The sequence below is a fragment of the Pseudorca crassidens genome, chromosome 18 (genome assembly GCF_039906515.1).
Source record: "Pseudorca crassidens isolate mPseCra1 chromosome 18, mPseCra1.hap1, whole genome shotgun sequence".
NCBI classification, from domain to species: domain Eukaryota; kingdom Metazoa; phylum Chordata; class Mammalia; order Artiodactyla; family Delphinidae; genus Pseudorca; species Pseudorca crassidens.
The window spans coordinates 73,524,412-73,543,932 of record NC_090313.1 but is presented as its reverse complement, the minus strand read 5'-3'; the positions used below and the strand labels follow the sequence as shown (position 1 = coordinate 73,543,932).

Sequence of the window (19,521 nt, the reverse complement as noted above, 5' to 3'; positions counted from 1 at the left end):
CACTTAAAGAGACAGATGCCCCAGCCCTTCCCCAGAACAACTAAATCACACTCTCCTGGACCGGACCTGACACCGGTATTTTTCAAACCTCCCCTAAGTGTTTTGATTGTGCAGCCACAACTGAGAAACACTGTGTATGTCAAATTCCTTCAAGTTCAGCTTCCTTCCTTTGCCTCAGTCTTGTCTTAGTAATAAGAGTGATAACCTGTAGGTACTGTGATTGGTAAAGGTGGACACAGTCACAGAGATGTAAGGAATAATCATAAGCCCACTGCTCTCCCCTCCCCCGCCCCACTGTGTTCATTTACTCACCCAGACCTTGACCTCTCCTCTGACGCAGCCCAAGTCTCTTTATCTCAAGACATTTCCCTCTGCTTAGAGTCCATGGGAACCAGCACTGGGCAGTTCGAAAGCACAGAGGAAATGAGGCAAATTCAGCCTGGAGGTATCTGGAGTTGAACCAGGTGAAGGCCAGGTGAACAGCCGGGGTGTTCAGGAAGAGCATACACACACACACACACACACACACACACACACACACACACACACACACACACACGGGTTGAGACGCAGACTGGAAGCCAAGGAGTCAAGGAGGGGAGGTGGCTGAAGCCCAGATTGCTGCTTGGGAATGGGGGAGGGGTGAGGCAAGAAAAGGGCAGGAGAGAGAAAGTGGAAGCCAGTCACCAAGCACTTTGCAACTGAGGCTAAGCAGTTTGGATTTACTCTGATAGCAAATGGAAGCCATTGAAAGGTTGTAGATGGGGGAATGCCATGATGAGATTTGTTTTTATAGGAGGATGGAAAAGGGCCTCTGAACTCCAACAGTACCTTTTATCTGTATGTTTTGGGTTAGTTGTCATGGACCCACGTAATCTAAAAACTCTTAGGCGGTCCTGAAGATGATCAAAGCCCAACTCTTTTTTTCTTTTTTTTTTCCAGATCAGAAAGACCAGTTTTATAGGAGACCAGGACTGACTCCTAATACAGTGCTTGTTACTCTCTCTTCTGCTAACAAAGTTCCACAAAAACAAGGAGTCATTCTACTACATAATACATAATCAACCCAGTATGTACTTTTCTCTTTTATTTTTAAAATAAAGAGCAATGCCAATATTATAGAAACTTTGGAAATTAGAAAAACTATTTTTGTTTTTTGTATATTTCCTTCCAGGTTGTTTTATGTACATAATTTCACATATTTGTGGTATGCATAACATTTTCTTTTCAATATTAAATGAAAATTCATTTTTTTTTTGGCGGTACATGGGCCTCTCTCTGTTGTGGCCTCTCCCGCTGCGGAGCACAGGCTCCGGACGCACAGGCTCAGCGGCCATGGCTCACGGGCCCAGCCGCTCCGCGGCATGTGGGATCCTCCCGGACCGGGGCACGAACCCGTGTCCCCTGCATCGGCAGGTGGACTCTCAACCACTGCGCCACCAGGGAAGCCCTGAAAATTCATTTTTTAAACGTTAAAATGTTTTAATGCTACAAATGGCTACCTAATCTTCCTACTCATTTGTAACGGTTGCATACTATTCCACTGTGTCCATGTACTATAATTTATACAATCATTTTCTGTTTGGGGGACATAAAGGTTGCTTGCAATTGTATGCTCTTTGTGCAAATAAGTCTTTCTGCATTTTGAATTACTTGTCTAGGGGAGAGTCCAGAAACTGTTATCATGGAGTCAAGTCTATAAGCCTCCCCATGGCTCTTGAACTGTGCCTTCAAGTTATTCTCCAAAGGGTTTGCCTGCTTAGAATGCTGTCTGTGAATATGAATACCAACTTTACCATCATCACCACCCCAGCCCTTATGTGTATCTGTAGCTGTACTACCTGTTTATAATACGCACGTATACCTTGCGCACAACAGCAGTGCACAGTGGTGACTGGGCAGTCAGAGCTCCACCCCGCTACCCCATCAGCCCTCCTCTCCTCCGATTAAAGACACAATCCAAGGAAAAACAGGTATTTTCTATGTAAGCACAGCTTCAACAACACACCCACACCCATATCCATACACACACACACACACACACACACACACACAACCCCAACCAGATAGGAGACCCCTCATATTTAGAAATTTTGGATATGTCCCTGACTGTATATGCTATTTATTAGGTTAAAAAAACAAATCCTGTTCCTTGTGGCTTTTCATTTTGCATTGAGATGATTTCTATCTGGTTGAGCCTTTTTCTGTGTGTAAGAAATAAACATTTTTGAACGTTCATTTCTTACACACAGAGAGCAAGCAGAAACAGGACAGCAAGCACAGTACAGTCTGGGGCCAGTGTGGATAAAGCCCAGGAGGCTTACCTGGTGCATAGCTGGGGCGATCCCTCACGTGGGGAGGATGCATCTTCCCTCCAGCTGGGCATGGGTGACATGACCGTGGAGTTTTAAGGGTCATTTTGGTATAGATATCAATCAGATAACATAAAGAAATTAGTTTCTTATTTACAAATAATTTATCGACATAAGACAGCTCCTGGGCCACCACATCATGAGTGAAGGAGGTAACACCCAGTTTTGCTACAGGTTGGCAGCTTTATTTCTCCCTTGGGCTGCAGCCGCCTTTCTACCTGTTTGGATCGTGGGTCTTCAACTATCTGTAGCCTCCTTAAGGGCCTGAACTGGGTTTTATTCATCTTTGTAGCCTCAACGCTTAACATAGTGAATGAATAACACCCAACACCCTTGCCAGTAAGTGCACGGAAGAGATGAACCTTTATGTTCTCTTCCCAGTTCCATGATTTTGTAAAGTCGGGGATTACCTTTTGATGTTCTATTCAGACCTAGAAGTATGCCTCATTAACGCAGAAATGATATTCAGGCTCAGCTCAATTGCTTTCCCACGACTAAGAGAATATGCCAACAGAAAGACAATTTTTGTGTGAAGGCTGGAATTCGCTTTTGAAAAAACGAGAGTTATGTTTTTTAATGGTCACATAGTTCTAGCAAGCTTTTGCAAACATTACAGCCACGGGAGTTGGGCAGTCTGAGTTCATAGGCCACTAGAAAAGTAATACCCGTGTTTGACCTCTCGCTGATGTCCCACAATGCCTTTCTTCCTGATCTGACCCCATGTTTGCCCACACTATTGAATATCTAAAGCTAAAGTTGGAAGGAACCTTAGTGATGGCATCATCTTCAACTCTTTTAACAAGTGAGGAAATAGAAACTTTTTGAGAAGCACGCACATTTTCTCTGTACTTTTCAAATGTACATGAGAATGAGTTTCCTCTAAGATGTTCCAAGAAACAAAAAGGCAGAATAGTTCCTAGTGGCATTATGTAATTGTTGAATTATTATATAACTCTGTGTTAAGTCATGACAAATATACCAAATGAATATAAAATGTATCATCAAATTGGTATCCTAAAATACAATCATTATTCTTGGTTTCCACTGTCACAGAAATCAGCCCACCATCACAGGATTATTCAATGAAGAAAAAAAAATTTTTAACGCCAAAAGTAATAAAACTCTATTCAATTAAAAAAAAATTTTAAATCCTGCATTAGCATTACACTCCCATCAGTGTAGGCAAAACAACTGTCCTTAACACTAATCTTGTGGCATGTGGCATGAACTGGAAATTCTGTTGCTTTTGTACCCCAGTAACCTCCACCATAGTCACTGGGCTTTTGTTTGTTCATTTTTATTTTTTTATGGAAGTTGCTTTACAGTGCTGTATTAGTTTCAGATAGTCATTGTTTTTGACACGAGTTTTTTGATTGATTGATCCATAATTATTCCACGCTGTTCAAATTGTGTTTTTCTCTTTTCACCAAGGCAGATAGTGACCCTGTCCATCATTAATGCATTGCACATTATCTTACTATCTAAGAGAGCAGAATGAAGAATCAAAGAAAGATTTCTCCAAAGCCTTGTGTACGCCCTTGAAGGCTTCCAGTGTATCACACTGACAGGGAGGTTGCCAGTCGGAATGGCTGGGCCAAAGAATGGCCTCTGTCATGACTGATTCAGTCCTTGAGTCAGGCCTTGTTGGACAACTGCCCTTGTGGTTGAATTTCACGACCGTGTTTCCTACACTGAATAACCATCAGTCTCATCCTCCATGCCGATCGGGGACTTCACAGAGGGGCCGGGACCTAACCGTCTCACAAGGGGCAGCAGCGGAGAAAGAACTGCCATGTTTAACTGCACATCTCATCCAGCAGGCCGGGAACCTTCATGCCACATCACCATCTCACCTTTGAGGGTGACTCATGTGTCATTAATTTATCACACAACCTTTGACTTAATACCACAGATAAAAGAGAAAACCTAAAATGAACTTAAATCAACAGATTATAGTGAAAGAGACAGGGGAAAATAACATATTGGTTGTGAGTGTGGGCCCTGGGTTTAAATCCTGGCTCTGCCTTTTACCAGATGTGTAAACGTGGGTGAGTTACTTGATTTTCTCATCTAAAAAAGATTATGAAAGTAAAAAAGTGCATACACAATATATAAATTTAAAAGAGAACTCTTTCTAGCACATAATAAGCTCTCAGTACTAATCTACGATTATAATTATCATAATGAAATGGGATACAGTGATAGAGGCTTCAAGTGTTAGTGCTACAGGTTTGTCTCAGTCTACTTTTTCTGCTATGCTAGGATTTTCACATGTGATAGTAACTCGACTAAACCAACTTCTCTTAGGGCGAGTGTTCTCAGCTATTTGTTCATGCTCAGCTCGGATCCAGCAACACTGTCGGCCTCTTGTTATAGAGACCAATGGAACCACATTTATGAAAAGGTCGGCCTCATGACTAGCAGAATAAAGCAAGTTGAACCTGGAATTTGAACCCTAAACTGTGACCTCATGGCATCTTCCTTCACAGACAAAAGGAGTCAAGTAAGAAATCTCACAAATTTGTATCCAGCCCTTAACCTGTAGCATCCATACTCTTCCCTCATCAGCTTGGGGGAAGCCCTAAGCCTCTCCTTCTAAGAATCAGCCCTCTACCCACCCAGGAGCCACTCCTTCTGTCCCCAGAACACTGTTCCAACAAACAACCCTTCTCTTGTCTTCCATCTTCCGTCTCTCCCTCTCCCAAGGTTCTTCTGCCCAGGGTGACCATATAACATGTTGTCCCAAATCAGAAAAGTTAAAGAAAAGGGGGCATTGTTGATACTTGCACAGGGAAGCTGGGACTACCCCAGGCAAACTTCTCCTTACCATGGAAATATGCTCAAATCTCTCCTATCTTTAAAAAGAAAAAAAAAACAGGCTCTCCCATTTCTCAGAATTCTTTCTAATTCCTCCTATATCTTGTTCCTCCTTTAATATCAACTTCTTTAAAGTATTGAGCATGTCCCATACACTCCTTTTTTTTTTTTTTTTTGCGGTACGCGGACCTCTCACTGTTGTGTCCTCTCCCGTTGCGGAGCACAGGCTCTGGACGCGCAGGCTCAGCGGCCATGGCTCACAGGCGCAGCCGCTCCGTGTCATGTGAGATCTTCCCGGACCGGGGCACGAACCCGTGTCCCCTGCATCGGCAGGCGGACTCTCAACCACTGCGCCACCAGGGAAGCCCCCATACACTCCATTTAACCCTCACTCAGGGCTGCTGCCAAGAAAGCCAATCAAGTGAAGGACTACGGGGCAGATGGTTCTAGATATCTCTCACTTAAGGGACGTATCGTGCATACACATCTAAAATCCTAACCTTCCCTGTATGCCATCAGAGCACATGGTAGTTGCTCAGTAAATGCTGTGAGTCGGATAGTTAAGCTGCAGATACTAGGAAAGTTCAGCGGCCGGGCTCTGCATCTCTTAGGACTCTCCTACTATCCCCCTGTTAAGAAGACATTGCTTTACAAGATTGGTCAGATTGTCATGGGGAAGCAAGGAAAACAGAGTCAGCAGGGAATGACCGTGTTTCTGATTTGTAACCAAAGCTGCCACTGGCTCCTGGGTATGGCCAGTTCTGACAGTTTCAACGTTCTATGGGGATTTAGAGAGGAATTTTCTGGTTTGACCTCGTGGTTAGCTTTTTCATGAAATATTCCTCTGTATGTTTCCTACAATTATTTTCACCTTCATCACTTTTCCATCCCTGATCTTATACCCACGTGACATTGAAGTAGGAACGTAAGTCTTCGGTGAGATCAGGATCCCAGGAAGAGAGAGTAACATGGTAATTTTGTTAAAGCCCCGGAAGCACATTTCCCAATTCTACTTAGTGAATTTGTGTCTTGCCATCTTTAAGCACACTGAAATCACAAGCATTTGGATTTAGCTTGAAAATGAAAACACACGTGAGTTCTAAACCAGCTTCAAAACTGAGGAAAAAAAAAAGGTTATTTCCTACTTATAGAAAATCTAACATGAGAGATATCCCTAAAACACGTTACTTTGTAAGTTCTTCAAAACCCTGCAGCAATTTGCACAAAAGTGTGCTTGGTGATGCTTACGATGCACACAATGGTAGCCTGAGGATTTGAGAAGTGAAGCCCAGCCATTTCCATTATCACTGAAAAATCTCCGTATTTCATTACATTTTAGCAAAGTCATCTTTTCCCTAAATCCTAGAAGCTCCAAACACACTTCACCCCCAAATATTTCTATGTGCTACAGAGAATGCATGGAGAACATAAACAGAAGAGAAGGGGAAGAGACAGAAGCAGTACACCCAGGCATAACATTTGCAAAAGAGTTAGCAGAAAACTAGGCAACAAGCACAGATGCCACGCGTGCCCCCAGGCGAGAGGCGGAGGAGAGTAACTACTCCCTTTGCCAGCTCTGCTTCTTCCCTGAGGGGCCCAGGGCAAGGTCCTTGACCCCCTCCGTCTCCTCCTAGCTTTCAACACTTGCATTTGTGGATTATGCCTAGGCTGTTTAGTTAACTTGCCCAAGGGGAATTACACCAATTACAAAGTCATGGATGGGAATGATTTTCCCTTGCAATTTTTCATACTGCACGGGGTTTTAACCAGGTAACAGAATGGGCAAAGAACATGGAATGTTCCTCCACAAACTTTCCAGACTCTATCCTGTGTCTGCCTGTTTTCAGGATACAGAAAGTGAGGACAAGAGACCTCACACCAATCAGAATGGCATCATTAAAAAGTCTACAAGTAACAAACGCTGGAGAGGATGTGGAGAAAAGGGAACCCTCCTACACTGTTGGTGGGAATGTGAATTGATACAGCTACTATGGAGAACAGTAGGGAGGTTCCTTAAAAAACAAAAAATAGAGCTACCATACGATCCTGCAGTCCCACTCCTGGGCATATATCTGGAGAAAACTCTAATTCAAAAAGATACATGCACCCCTATGTTCAAAGCAGCACTATTTACAATAGCCAAGACATGAAGCAACCTAAATGTCCATCGACAGATGAATGGAGAAAGAAGAAGTGGTACATATATACAATGGAATATTACTCAGCCATAAAAAAGAATGAAATAATGCCATTTGCAGCAACATGGATGGACCCAGAGATTATCATACTAAGTGAAGTAAGTCAGACAGAGAAAGACAAATATCATATGATATCACTTATATGTGGAATCTAAAAAAAATGATATAAATGAACTTATTTACAAAACAGAATAGACTAACAGATATAGAAAACAAACTTATGGTTACCAGAGGGGATAGTGGGGTGGGTAGATAAATTAGGGGTTTGGGATTAACGTATACACACTGTTATGTATAAAACAGATAAACAACAAGGACATACTGTATAGCACAGGGAACTATATTCAATGTCTTGTAATAAGCTATAATGAAAAAGAATCTGAAAAAGAATCTGTATATGTATGTATAACTGAATCACTTTGCTGTATACCTGAAGCTAACACAGCATTGTAAATTAACTACACTTCAATTTAAAAAATGGTTTAAAAGAGAGAGAGAGAAGGAAAAGACAAGAGAAGAATATAAAGAAAAGGAGGGGGCAGCAGAAGGCGAACTGAATGGTACCAGCTCTCCTAGGCAACCTCCACGTGTCAGGCACCATTTGGGACTTTACATCCTTTATTTCATGTAAGCTTTATAACAACCCCGTGAGGTCACATCGTTTTGCCCAATTTTACAGATGGAGAAGAGACTCAGGAGATAGATAACTTTCTCAAGGTCCCTGGGATTCAGACTCAGATCTGTTTAATTCCGAGAAGGATTAAGGAGAAGGGCAGAGAACAATTAGAAAAAGTACCATGTGGCAGAGTTGAGTTAAAACCTTAGAAGGGGGCTTCCCTGGTGGCGCAGTGGTTGAGAGTCCGCCTGCCAATGCAGGGGACACGGGTTCGTGCCCCAGTCTGGGAGGATCCCGCGTGCCGCGGAGTGGCTGGGCCCGTGAGCCATGGTCGCTGAGCCTGCGCGTCCGGAGCCTGTGCTCCGCAACCAGAGAGGCCAAAACAGCGAGAGGCCCGCGTACCACACACACACACAAAAAAACCTTAGAAGGACATTCACTCTCTTTAGCTCATGCATATACACTTTTCTTCCATAAAGAACAAAAACAGATAAATAGCTTTAGGGACCCAGAAATAAGTTATTGGAGTCATAAAATGCTGGCTTTTGAGTTTAGTTTCTTCTATGGATATAATTTATCCATTAAATCCACTCCTGGGGTTCTCTTATTCCTGGAAGGGTGTTCCTACTTTCTGTACAAATACGATTCCAGGTAGCTGTGCATCATGACATAGTCAAAGAAATCAAATAAAACTTTGCCATTTATTTAAAATCAAATCACACGACTCACATTTATTAGTATAAAACGGTGGCAAGCTTAAATGCATCTCCTGACACTATAACATGCTTGGAGGCCTGAACAGATCTTGTGCCTTTTTGCTATTCTTTTTCTTGCAGGCTCCATCCCTTTAGGACATGAGCAAGTGGCCCAAAGCTCATTTTTTAAAGTGTTTTAAGAAGCACTTGTCAAATTTCAAATTCAGATTTCCTTGCAGGCTGCACGTGGAACAAATGAAAGATGGTTCTCTTGAAACTTGAGTGTGCTTCCCCTACACCTAGTGGTTCTTTGGGGCTTATCGTGTACAGTCGTTAAATTAAAAAACCAGTTTCCTGTGAATAAGGCTATTCCTTTGGAATATGCTAAATAACAGTTATAAAAATATTTTGGAAAAAAAAGGGCCTCCCTGGTGGCGCAGTGGGTGAGAGTCCGCCTGCCGATGCAGGGGACACGGGTTCGTGCCCCGGTCCGGGAGGATCCCACATGCCGCGGAGTGGCTGGGCCCGTGAGCCATGGCCGCTGAGCCTGCGCGTCCGGAGCCTGTGCTCCGCAACGGGAGAGGCCACAACAGTGAGAGGCCCGCGTACTGCAAAAAAAAAAAAAAAAAAAATTTTGGGGAGGGTTTTGTTGGCATTGGAGGCTGCTTTTTTTTTCCCCCAAAAGTTAAACTCCAATTATATTTCAGCATACGTGCATTCTTTTCATGGGCATGTGCTGTTTTGTTCTAGTTTCTGTGGTAAATCATATGTGCGAAGTCTCAAGTTTATGAATAAATCATATTAACAATAATTCTTATGAGGCTAAGTACAAAATTAAAAGTCTTGATTAAAAACCATCAGTACCTCCATTGTCGGGGGGGGCACTGTGGTTCTCAGAACAGCTGCCTGGTGCTCCCCGCGCTTTACTAGGTTGGGATGCCTTCGAGCCGGCAACCTTATTCACCCTTTATTTATAGCACTATGGGTGTGTTTATTTCCATTCTTGTAAAAACTTTCTGCTGATGGCAAGATACACAAAGCTTTCAGATCAAGGACAGGGACCTACCATTTTTGGAACCGATCATGTTTGGGATGATTCATTATGGATTCTTTAGCTAAAGTGGATGGTCTTTTTTCAGCCTTTGTTTTCAGCACAACTAACCTAACTGGCTGTGGGTCTGGAATTCACTTTATCCGCACTGACGAGTAAATGAATACATGGTCCTGGGTGGAGGGTTGACATTTCTAGGTTCTGATCAGCCCATGTATTCTAGTCTGATTCTAGAATCAGAGGAAAACTTAGGCACATCCTGGAAGGGTTAATCCACTAGGTCTCCAGCTTGAGTTCCTTCATGTCAGGGAATCTGAAAAGATGGTGATGGGGGAGAGAGGAGGGAAGAATCCTTGAAATAATTTCAACTCTTTAAAAAGGTTAATAGAAGTTGTATATTTGTCACTGATAAGGCTGCTCAGGAGACTCAAATGTCACATTTCTGGGATTTTTGGCTGGAACATGATGGCATTGATCATCCCATGGAAAAATCTATTAATAAAAACTTAATAAATGCAGTTTAGGAGATGAAAATCTTTCAGGAAAATGGGGTGCATTGGGGAAAGATAACAAAATTATGCAAAACCACTAACTGGGGCTTCCCTGGTGGCGCAGTGATTGAGAGTCCACCTGCCAATGCAGGGGACGCGGGTTCGTGACCTGGTCCGGGAGGATCCCACGTGCCACGGAGCGGCTGGGCCCGTGAGCCATGGCCGCTGAGCCTGCGCGTCCGGAGCCTGTGCTCCGCAACGGGAGAGGCCACAACAGTGAGAGGCCCGCGTACCACCAAAAAAAAAAAAAAAAAAAAGATAACACTTAATAATCATGAGAGCCATTCAACAGATACATACACTGTACCATGTACTGTTCAAGATGAATCCTGCCTGAATTAGCTTTCTGACCCATTCTCACATGAAACTAGATCATCACTACAACGGTACTTTGGAATATCTATTTGTATCAATACATAAAATCAATGCCTAATCAGTATCAATACTTAAAAGGCTTCTTTTACTCTAATCTTTGCAAAAATAACAAAAGGATTAATTAAGAATGACTGAGTTCAGAAAAGGCATATAAATGAATTTGTCTTTTAAAACTTGTCAAAAATCACAAATACAAATGTAATACATCTTCATTAGAAAAATGTGAAAGGACATAAAGACGGAAAAATAAACTCCATCCACAATCCTAACCCTAAATCTTCTCCTACCCCACACCATTTGTCTTGTTTTCTACATTTCTTGTAAATATTTGTACTCAACCTATATATAAAAATTTCGAATCTTGCTCTTCTTTTTTTAACTACCATAAACACTTTGCAAGCGTCACAACTCTTTGTAAATATCATAGTGAGTGACTGCATATCATCCCATCATAAGGTCATGTAACAACATATATATTTATATATATATATATATTTACATTTATTATTTTTACCTGAGCTGGAACAGGTCCTTGAATATGACTTTTATATCCTCTCTCTTGCTAAACCCAGCATCTTGGGAAGATCCTAAGGAACAATTGTCCAAGGTCCAGTTATAATTAAGAACAAAAATTAAAAGTCCTTAAATTGTATCATTAACTCTTAGTCAAAGTTGAATGTATTTCAAATGTGCATTGATTTTCTTTCTTTTTGATATTTATAGCTCAATCTAGCATCCTTTAGACCCAGGTCTTTGGGCTCTTGGCAATTGGTAGAGATTTATATTTCGACTATGTACACAGTAGAATAAATATATTCATATAATTGGTGATCGATGTTTCCACCTCCAAAAGTCTTTAATGCCAGCTATATCTTTTTTCAGTTGAACTGTATTAGACTTTATTTAGTTTTTCTTTTTTTTAAAGAGATTTCACAATATCCTTGAGTTGCCCTGGAATATTACATAACTAGGGTCTTGGAGTCAGGATGAAAGTTATGTTAATATCACATCTTACGTGACAGGAACAACATTCTTCTGGTGTTTTGATGAAGCAATAGTTTTGAGGAATGAAAAGGGAAAAAAAGATGATCTCTGGTGCCCACAGAGCATCTGGGGGGTGTGGCGGGGTTCTGAAGGGTGGGGGGAGTCCGGGGCAAGCGAGGAGCAAACTAAAGCATTGTGGGCGCAGGAGGCAGAGTGTCCGCACACCAAAGGACCGAGAAAAAAAAAAAAAGAAGAAGAAAAGGAAAAAAAAAATGCCATTGTTTGCCTGGCTGATTTTAAAGTCTCATTTTCATGGAATGAAATTCATTTAAAAGTCATTATAAAGCAGTTTTTAGTTATTACATTCTAGTGATGGAGGAGTTTGTAATGTATTCATAGAAATAATTAAATGTTCATAATAGTGCTCTTGTTCACCATTTCTGAAGACAGCATTCTTTTAAACTATAAAAGCTCAGAACCCACCTATTATCTTTGATTGATCCCCTGAAATGTCCTCTCGTTCAGTTTCAAGTAGTAAAACGCAGTGAGGATTTGGAGAACCCAAAAGGGAAGTTCATAGAGGTTGACTGAGCTGAACAGTCAGAATTAGAGGTTTTCTTTTTAAAATGCATTACCTTGAACAACATTCAATTAAAAATCTTGAGAAAAAATTAGGTAGATGGAGAGGCACAGCCTTTAGGTGGGATAGATTTCTTTTTTCCCCCTAATTCCCATGTTGCTTGGGCTAAAGTTCCAGAAAGGAACCCTTAAAGGCATGAAGGGTCTAGGCCACCCGCCCAGCCGTCTTTATGGCAGGGGACATGACTTTAAATTTCTCCTGTCTTGGTTGCAGGAAGGAAAATTCTTTCTCTGCAAAACCTACTCCCACTTCCACCATCAGATTTCCTCCGATTTGTAGAAACTGTATCAGCATTTTGTGAAGGTGAAAGAGCTCTGAAATAAAGGGCTACGTTTGCTTTGAAGGTCCGGCGGGGACAAAGCAAGATTCTTTTTCTCCCTGGAGGATTGGATGGCACAATAAAAGACAAGAATGTGAGTGAGGGGCACCAAGGAGAAATATAAAGGACACAGTCCGGCCCTTCTTGATAGAGCTAGCTTCCTATTCTCCTGGTTAGAAAAACATGCTTCGCCAACTAAGTTTGTCCTTTTCCATCTCCGTGGTTTTGTTTTACATCAATTTACAGATTTCCTTGCTCTGCCCTCATATCTCTTTGTGCTGGATTCTCCCACTCTTGTGACTGCCACTCTGTGAACAGAATCAGTTGTAAATTTATTCCTACTTTTTCAGCTCTGTGGAATATCAGGGGTTTCTTTGTTTGCTTGTGTGTTTTTGTAGGATGTAATCTCCCAAATAGCCTGGTAAATTTTAAAAGAAAATCAAAGATATTCAAACTTCAGCCAGGCAAGGATCTCGACCACCCTTTTCTGTGGCACAGTGGCTCCCAGGCCACATCTGTACCTTGCGTTCCCCTCCATTTACAGCAAATTACCCTTTACACACTAATCATCAGCACTGCCAAAACCAGAGTGTGATTGGAGCAATTGACTCTTTTATTGTTTAAATTAAAATTAAGCCAAAAGACCAATGCTCAGAGTAGCAAATAAAGCAAGGTCTACCTGTTTTAAGAGAGTCTGAAGGATTACATTCCAGATCTGCAAACCCCATGCATTTGGGAGTGATTATTTGCTTTGTAAAAGAATTTTTGACTTTGCAAAGGAGCCACTAGAGGATTTGCTTGAAAGCTCTATTGCGCTGAAAATCATTTGGTTTACTTACCTTTAATTTACACCAAGGGCTCTTCTCTTGGGTAAAGGCAGAGATATCCTGCAAATGGCCAAGGATGCCAACCACTTACTAGAGAAAGTCTGACAGGTATTACCTGTTAAAACTGCTGACTGGGTTGGTGGGAGTTTTTAAAGAATGAATGACAGGCAGACATCCATACATTGCACTAAACTTTGGAGAAGTCCCCACTCTGGAGAAGCAGAATGGTCTTGTCTGTCAATGGAGACCTGTTTGACTTGGTGAGGTAATTGTAAGTTGCTGACCTTAGATCTTGGCTGAGATAATCAGGTTACTAAAGTACACAAAGGAGAATTAGCTCTAATACAGAAACTTGAGACAAGAGTTTAAGGGAGGGTCCAGAATAATTTAAAAACTGTGAATATTTTCAAAGAGTTCCCATTGTGCATCTTAAACTCATCTAAATGGAAAAACACGAGGTGAGTTAATGAAAAATGTGGAATGCTGGGATCATAGCTTAATTGTACAGTTTTGTTCAAAATAATAGATTAACAGTTACCGAGCACCACACACCATGGCCAGCCAGTGTGCTGCGCATTTTCTATTTCATTGAACACAAAGTCATAAATTGATGAACCCAGCAATTTAAACCATGTTTAAAGGCAACGTTTCTTTAAATCTGGAATTAGAAGCAAAATCTTACTCACTTTAGACTGGGCTTTTCCTCCTAATGGCAAGAATTTTACATTTGCAGAGGGCCAAATTATGTTGAACTCATGGGTAATTAAATATTGACTTTAGTGCATCTAAATTATTGCTCATTTTATAAAAAGATTAGAATTAGGCATTATATATGCGTGATATGGCTTAGAAGTAAGATTAAAACCTAGTTTCTTTTTCATTTATTTCCTCAAATAGCTTTTTAGTGGAAGGGTTTCTCTTTCCTTCGTCTCCTTGCATCCCAAAAGATTTTGCTGAAGAAGGAAACCCCAGGCTCTCTGGTAGGCAGCAACAGAAGAGAGCTACGGGTCATTCCTGCCCAGTGATGGGACTGGCTTTCCCACTGTAGAGAAGAAAGGGCACCCATTCGAGTCCTTTTCCTCCTAACCAGTGCCGAATGCCTCAAAACTGAAATTTCACAAAAGACGTTAACGGGAGTAAGTTCTGGCCAAACAATTGCCTTTGGTAGTTCTGAAAACTCTCTCTGAAGTTGGCATGGCTCACACTGCCCTCACTGGACCTTTCCGGTCCTCATACCTCTCTACCCACCTAGTTCCTTACTCACCTCGGCTCTATTTTTAGGCATCTACATTGTTATTTCAAGGACTGATTTATAGCATGACATCATTGTTAGTTACCTTCAGTTGATGTTGTTCCTAATTGTTGCGCTCATTCAGTCTTGTCTCCCCCGACAAGACAGTCATGTCACCAGGTGACTCACACTCCCCTACGGCGCCCAGGAAATCACGAGTGCAGCACATGTGCTCCGGCTCTCGGCTCTGCGTCAGGGGCTTGGATCTCTGACTTGGTGAGCTTAGGTGGTAAGGGCCTGAAACAATAACAATTGTATAGTAAGGGACTATTTTTTAATACTCACATATTTACTTATTCAGTATTAGACCTTTCCTGATGGTTTCTTCCTTGATAGGCAAAAATTACATTTCTTTCTCCTCTTTCATCTTCTCAATATACTTGAAAGGTCATAATTCTACCAATATGTCATAATTCTACGAATATCATATACTGCAGAGCCAAGACTTATACACCATAACTGCAGTTTCTTTAGAGCACAGCGTTATACTGTTGAAGTTTCAAACAGCCTCATCTCTTCCCTGGTTATAATCCCCAATGCTGCATCTGGTCGTTCACATTTTTGAATTTCTGCTTTTTCCTGGTTGCCTCCCTCTCAGAACTCTCTGCCCTGCTCCAACCTGATTTCCAGCCTCGTCAACCTGCTTTATAGTTATTAGTCAGGCTTCCCTTCCACCCCATCGACACTGGATCCGCTTCTCCCAAATCCCTTCTAATTTTAGTCCCTAGTTTTGCCTGAGTCCATCCTCCAAAATCTGGGCACATTGCTTGTATGAAGTAATGGCTTTATTTTACACTTGAGTTGGAATTGATAGTTTTGCTGGGTGGGGGACATTTCTTCACGTGAAAAGAAGGTGTTTTGATAGTTGTGGGGTTTTTTGGTAGTATTTTTTTTTTAACTCGTTTCCTGCCGGGGGTCCATTGTTGCAGCAGTGGGATGAAAGAGAGAGGGAGAAGGAAGAGGATGGCAAGATAAGGGCGCTGAAAGGAAAGATAAAAGGTCACCGTGAGGTTACTTGCTCCCTGCTCTCCAAGGCCCGCCTTGCATTTCAAGGCACTGCTGTCTTCAAGGAAATTGGTTTTCAATTACACGTCTGTCATAGCTGTTGCTTCGGGGTCCAGGACACAGGCTCAGATTACTGTATTTGTTCTGGAAGCGATGCCAACGGAGGCTCAGAAAAGTGATGTTTATTCAGGCGGTATTCGGGGACCCAGGTGGGCTCCTGTACTTCCTCATTGCCTATTTCCCTGGCTGTTAGCCAGCTCTGAGTTATAATAATTTAGAGAGAAGCTATATATAAGCCACCGAAATAACAACAACTTATTACCGTTTCACAAATAATTATTAAAGTTGGCTTTGATGGTTTCAAGAAGTAAAAAACATAACGTTGTGTCAATTCGTGGTAGCCCCATAATTTCCAAATGGAAGGATATTGAGGGGTCACAGTTTTGTTGGAAGGACCAGAGCTAAGGGACTTATCTAGAAGCAGTGTTTCCATGTGGCACGCACTGTTTTTACTTAGATTGTCTACTTATTTGGGGTAGCAGAGGAATAGCTGGTGGAGAATTTAGGGAGAGTCTAAGACTTTCCAACACATATTGTTATGTTGGACGCGGGGGTCTTTTTCAAACATTGTTTCCAATGTCCGTGGTAGGAAAATCAAAAGAATACCATGTCTGAAATTTTAAAAGTTTTCAAACTGCAAACTTCCACATTCCCTCTCACCCAGGCTCCATGTATCTTATTTTGAACACCATTGGCATAGTTTTACACAAGTGATCAATATGAGGGGAAAGTTGAGATAAGTATCTGGGAATCCTAATTGAATCTGATGTGCTATGCGTGTAAACTTGGGGCTGCCTGACAGTTTGCAGAACTATATTTCTTGTATCAGATGTCAAGAAGCCTGCCTGCCTGAAAATACCTACCATAATTACCTGCTAGGGTACGCCTGTTAGTCATTCCTTGAGTCTAGTCACCCAAGACCTTACTAGAATGTTATAGTAGAATAAAAACACTCATTACGTCCCATGAATAATTTAGTATAAATTTAATTCTTGCATTACCTAGTCGGTCACCTGCCTGATCCCAAGGGAATGGGATGTAGGATTGGTAAATCTGGATAAATGAAGAGTGACTAGAAAAATTGCAAAGCATGGGTGCTTCAGTGGAGGACATCAGTGCAGAGGCAGACAGAGGGCATCAGAGGACAGTGGGTTCTGGGAGAAGATTCATAGAAGAGGGCCCAGAAGATGAAAAATCAATTCACCTAGTCACTATTTTAACTATGGCTAGTTCTGTATTTGTGGCATATAGTTAGGATTAAATTTGGTTGTAAGTAATATGTTACAGTGACTTAAGCAAGAAAGATTGTTTTTCTCTTATGTTCTGTAAGTCCAGAGACCATTATTTCCGAGCTAGATTGTACTTCATAGTTTCAGGAGAACCCAAACTCTTTGGTTGGTTGGTTGCTTGCTTGTTTTTGCATGTATAGTTTCCATTTTCCACGTCCGTCACCTCATGGCTCAAGATTGCTGCTAGAGCTCCAGCCATTGCCTCTACATTCTCATCAACAGAAAGATTGAAGGAGAAAAGAGGGGTATAACCCCTCTCTTCCATTTTCACTTATATCTCTTGGGCCGGAACTTAGACATATGTGGTCTCTATTTTGTATCGTGAGCAATGTATTCTATTACTGTGGGGAAAGAGGAGAGAATCCTGAGTCCCTGCCACAGGTTTACAGCTCCCATCTATGCTGGTTCCACTGCTGGGTTTCAGTCACACCTCAGCATTTCTACCAATTTTGTAGGCAGTGCTGGCTAGAAGTCTGCTGTGTGTCAGTGAAGTAGGAGACTGGAGAGGCTGTCAGTGAGCAGCAGAGATGGCAGGGTGCTGAGGGAGCCATCACTCAGGGACATGGCCACCAGTCACTGGGCCTGTGGATGTGGCACTCTGTCGGGGAGGAAAGAGCCGGGTCACCAGCAAGAGGGAGCCTGAGGAAAAAACAGAAAAAAGAAACAACGCCACAGCTGCCCCTGTGAAATTCAGCTCGGCTTTTTCACAAGCACATGGAGCACATCAGGAACTCTCAGAAACACTGGGAGACAGGGAGGCGGACCTTGCTTTGGACCAGGATCCGACATTAACTATCAGCGCAAAAGGAAGTGAAGCACCGGCTACAGTTAAAACCTTCGATAACTCACAACTGAAAGCAAAGTTCTTTCTGTGAGTTTAGGTTATGATTTGGGTAGAACTTCGAGAAACTCGTTTCTTCACATGTCTCTTTTCCTGCTTGGGAAACCTGATGGTGGTTTAATTAACCCCAACTGAATATCAGCATCAGGTAAGGTCTGATCTGGTCCTTTTATTAACTCTGTCAGATACTAACATCAAAGCCTCCATGGGCTTTGTGATTGTGAGTATTACATTCTGCTCTGTTTCTTCCTCTTATGCATTAAAAACTAAAGACAGTTATTTCAAAGTTATGGTCTAAAAATTAGGGTTTTCATGGTAATATTAATTTATTTCCCCATTTTCCATGTCCTGTTCTAAGATTTTGCAATGATCAGGATAATTGGAAGTTTAAAATACCACGGTCAATAGGACCGGTTTAATGTTTTGTTTTGTTTTTTTATAAGAACTTAGATGTTCTAATTTTGTAGCTTTCAGTGTTTTATGGCTTTTTTATTGCCTCTGCAAAGGTTCTGTCTTAATATATATGAAAGTTTTTAATAGCTGCATCCGCTGACATCTATTTTATTCCTATCTTACAGAAACAAGTAAGCATGCAAAAGATGAGATTAGAACCTTGCAATATACACAATTGAAAGAACACTGGTGATGTGAATAACACCATTCAAGCTTAATGGCCTTTCTTTCCCTTACCAGAGGGCATGGATCATTATATTTGCATCTGAAGGTTGTGTACTTAGAATAGCTCACTGCTTGGGCACAGAGCGTGGCAGGTGACAGACATTGCTAGATGTCTACCGTATCATTCCTTCTAGACTTGCTTTTTTGGATAGAAACCTGATGGGAAGATGAAATTTCTCATCCTCTTTTGTATGGAGGTGCAGCCATGGGACTAAATTCTGCCCAACGAGGTTAAGAGGGAACCTCCTAAAAGGATGAAGGATGCCCTCCTTTGATTTCCCTTCTTTCTGTCACTTGGAATGTAGATTTTTAGATCATGAAATGATGGAGTAAGGTTGTTGAAACAAGAGGACAGAAGGAGCCTGGATCCCAGAAGAGCCCTCATATTAATCCTGGAGGCAAATTCTGTTTTTTTACCTAAAAGAGAAAGTTCGATCTGGTGTAAACACTACTATTTAGGATTCCCTCAATTAGGCACCTAAGATGAATTCTAGTGGATGGACTGGGATTCTGAAACATGGGATGGAGGATACAGATGAGAGATAGCAAAGGCAAGAATCTTGTATTCTACAAGTTGTGGGTCCTAGTTGGGACTCACAGTCACCTGTCAAGCTTCTAGACCAAGGAAGATTCGTCAACTTTTCTATCCTTTGCAGAGACCGGACAATGCTAGAGCAGGTACACGAAATAGCTGTTGAATAATGAATCAATAACCCAATGAGTGAAGAAAAGGAAGTCTTGTTGGGGGTGGGGAACGTGGAAGGGACGATTTTTGCTCATGAGGCCAAAAATACATGAGAAAACTTGCTTTGTGCACTTAAAAAATTAATTTTAAATTCATGATGGATGAATATGCTTCAGAGTGATTCAAATGCTAAGGTAGTCTTAAAACTATTCTTAAAATTGATTATC

The 19,521-nt window shown here is 41.7% G+C and overlaps 1 long non-coding RNA gene across 3 annotated transcripts in view; it reads left to right on the top strand.

The window, feature by feature from the left end:
• The window catches only part of LOC137211263 (uncharacterized), a 163,535-nt gene extending 145,012 nt beyond the window's left edge, over window positions 1-18,523 (top strand). Inside the window, exon 6 of one of the 3 annotated variants that reach the window (XR_010936995.1) lies at window positions 18,510-18,523. This is a non-coding gene — a long non-coding RNA (uncharacterized lncRNA). Of the gene's footprint in view, window positions 1-942; window positions 1,519-18,509 lie in introns of those variants that run through there. The other 2 variants (XR_010936998.1, XR_010937000.1) reach the window with 2 other exon arrangements.
• The last annotated feature ends 998 nt before the right edge of the window (window positions 18,524-19,521 follow it).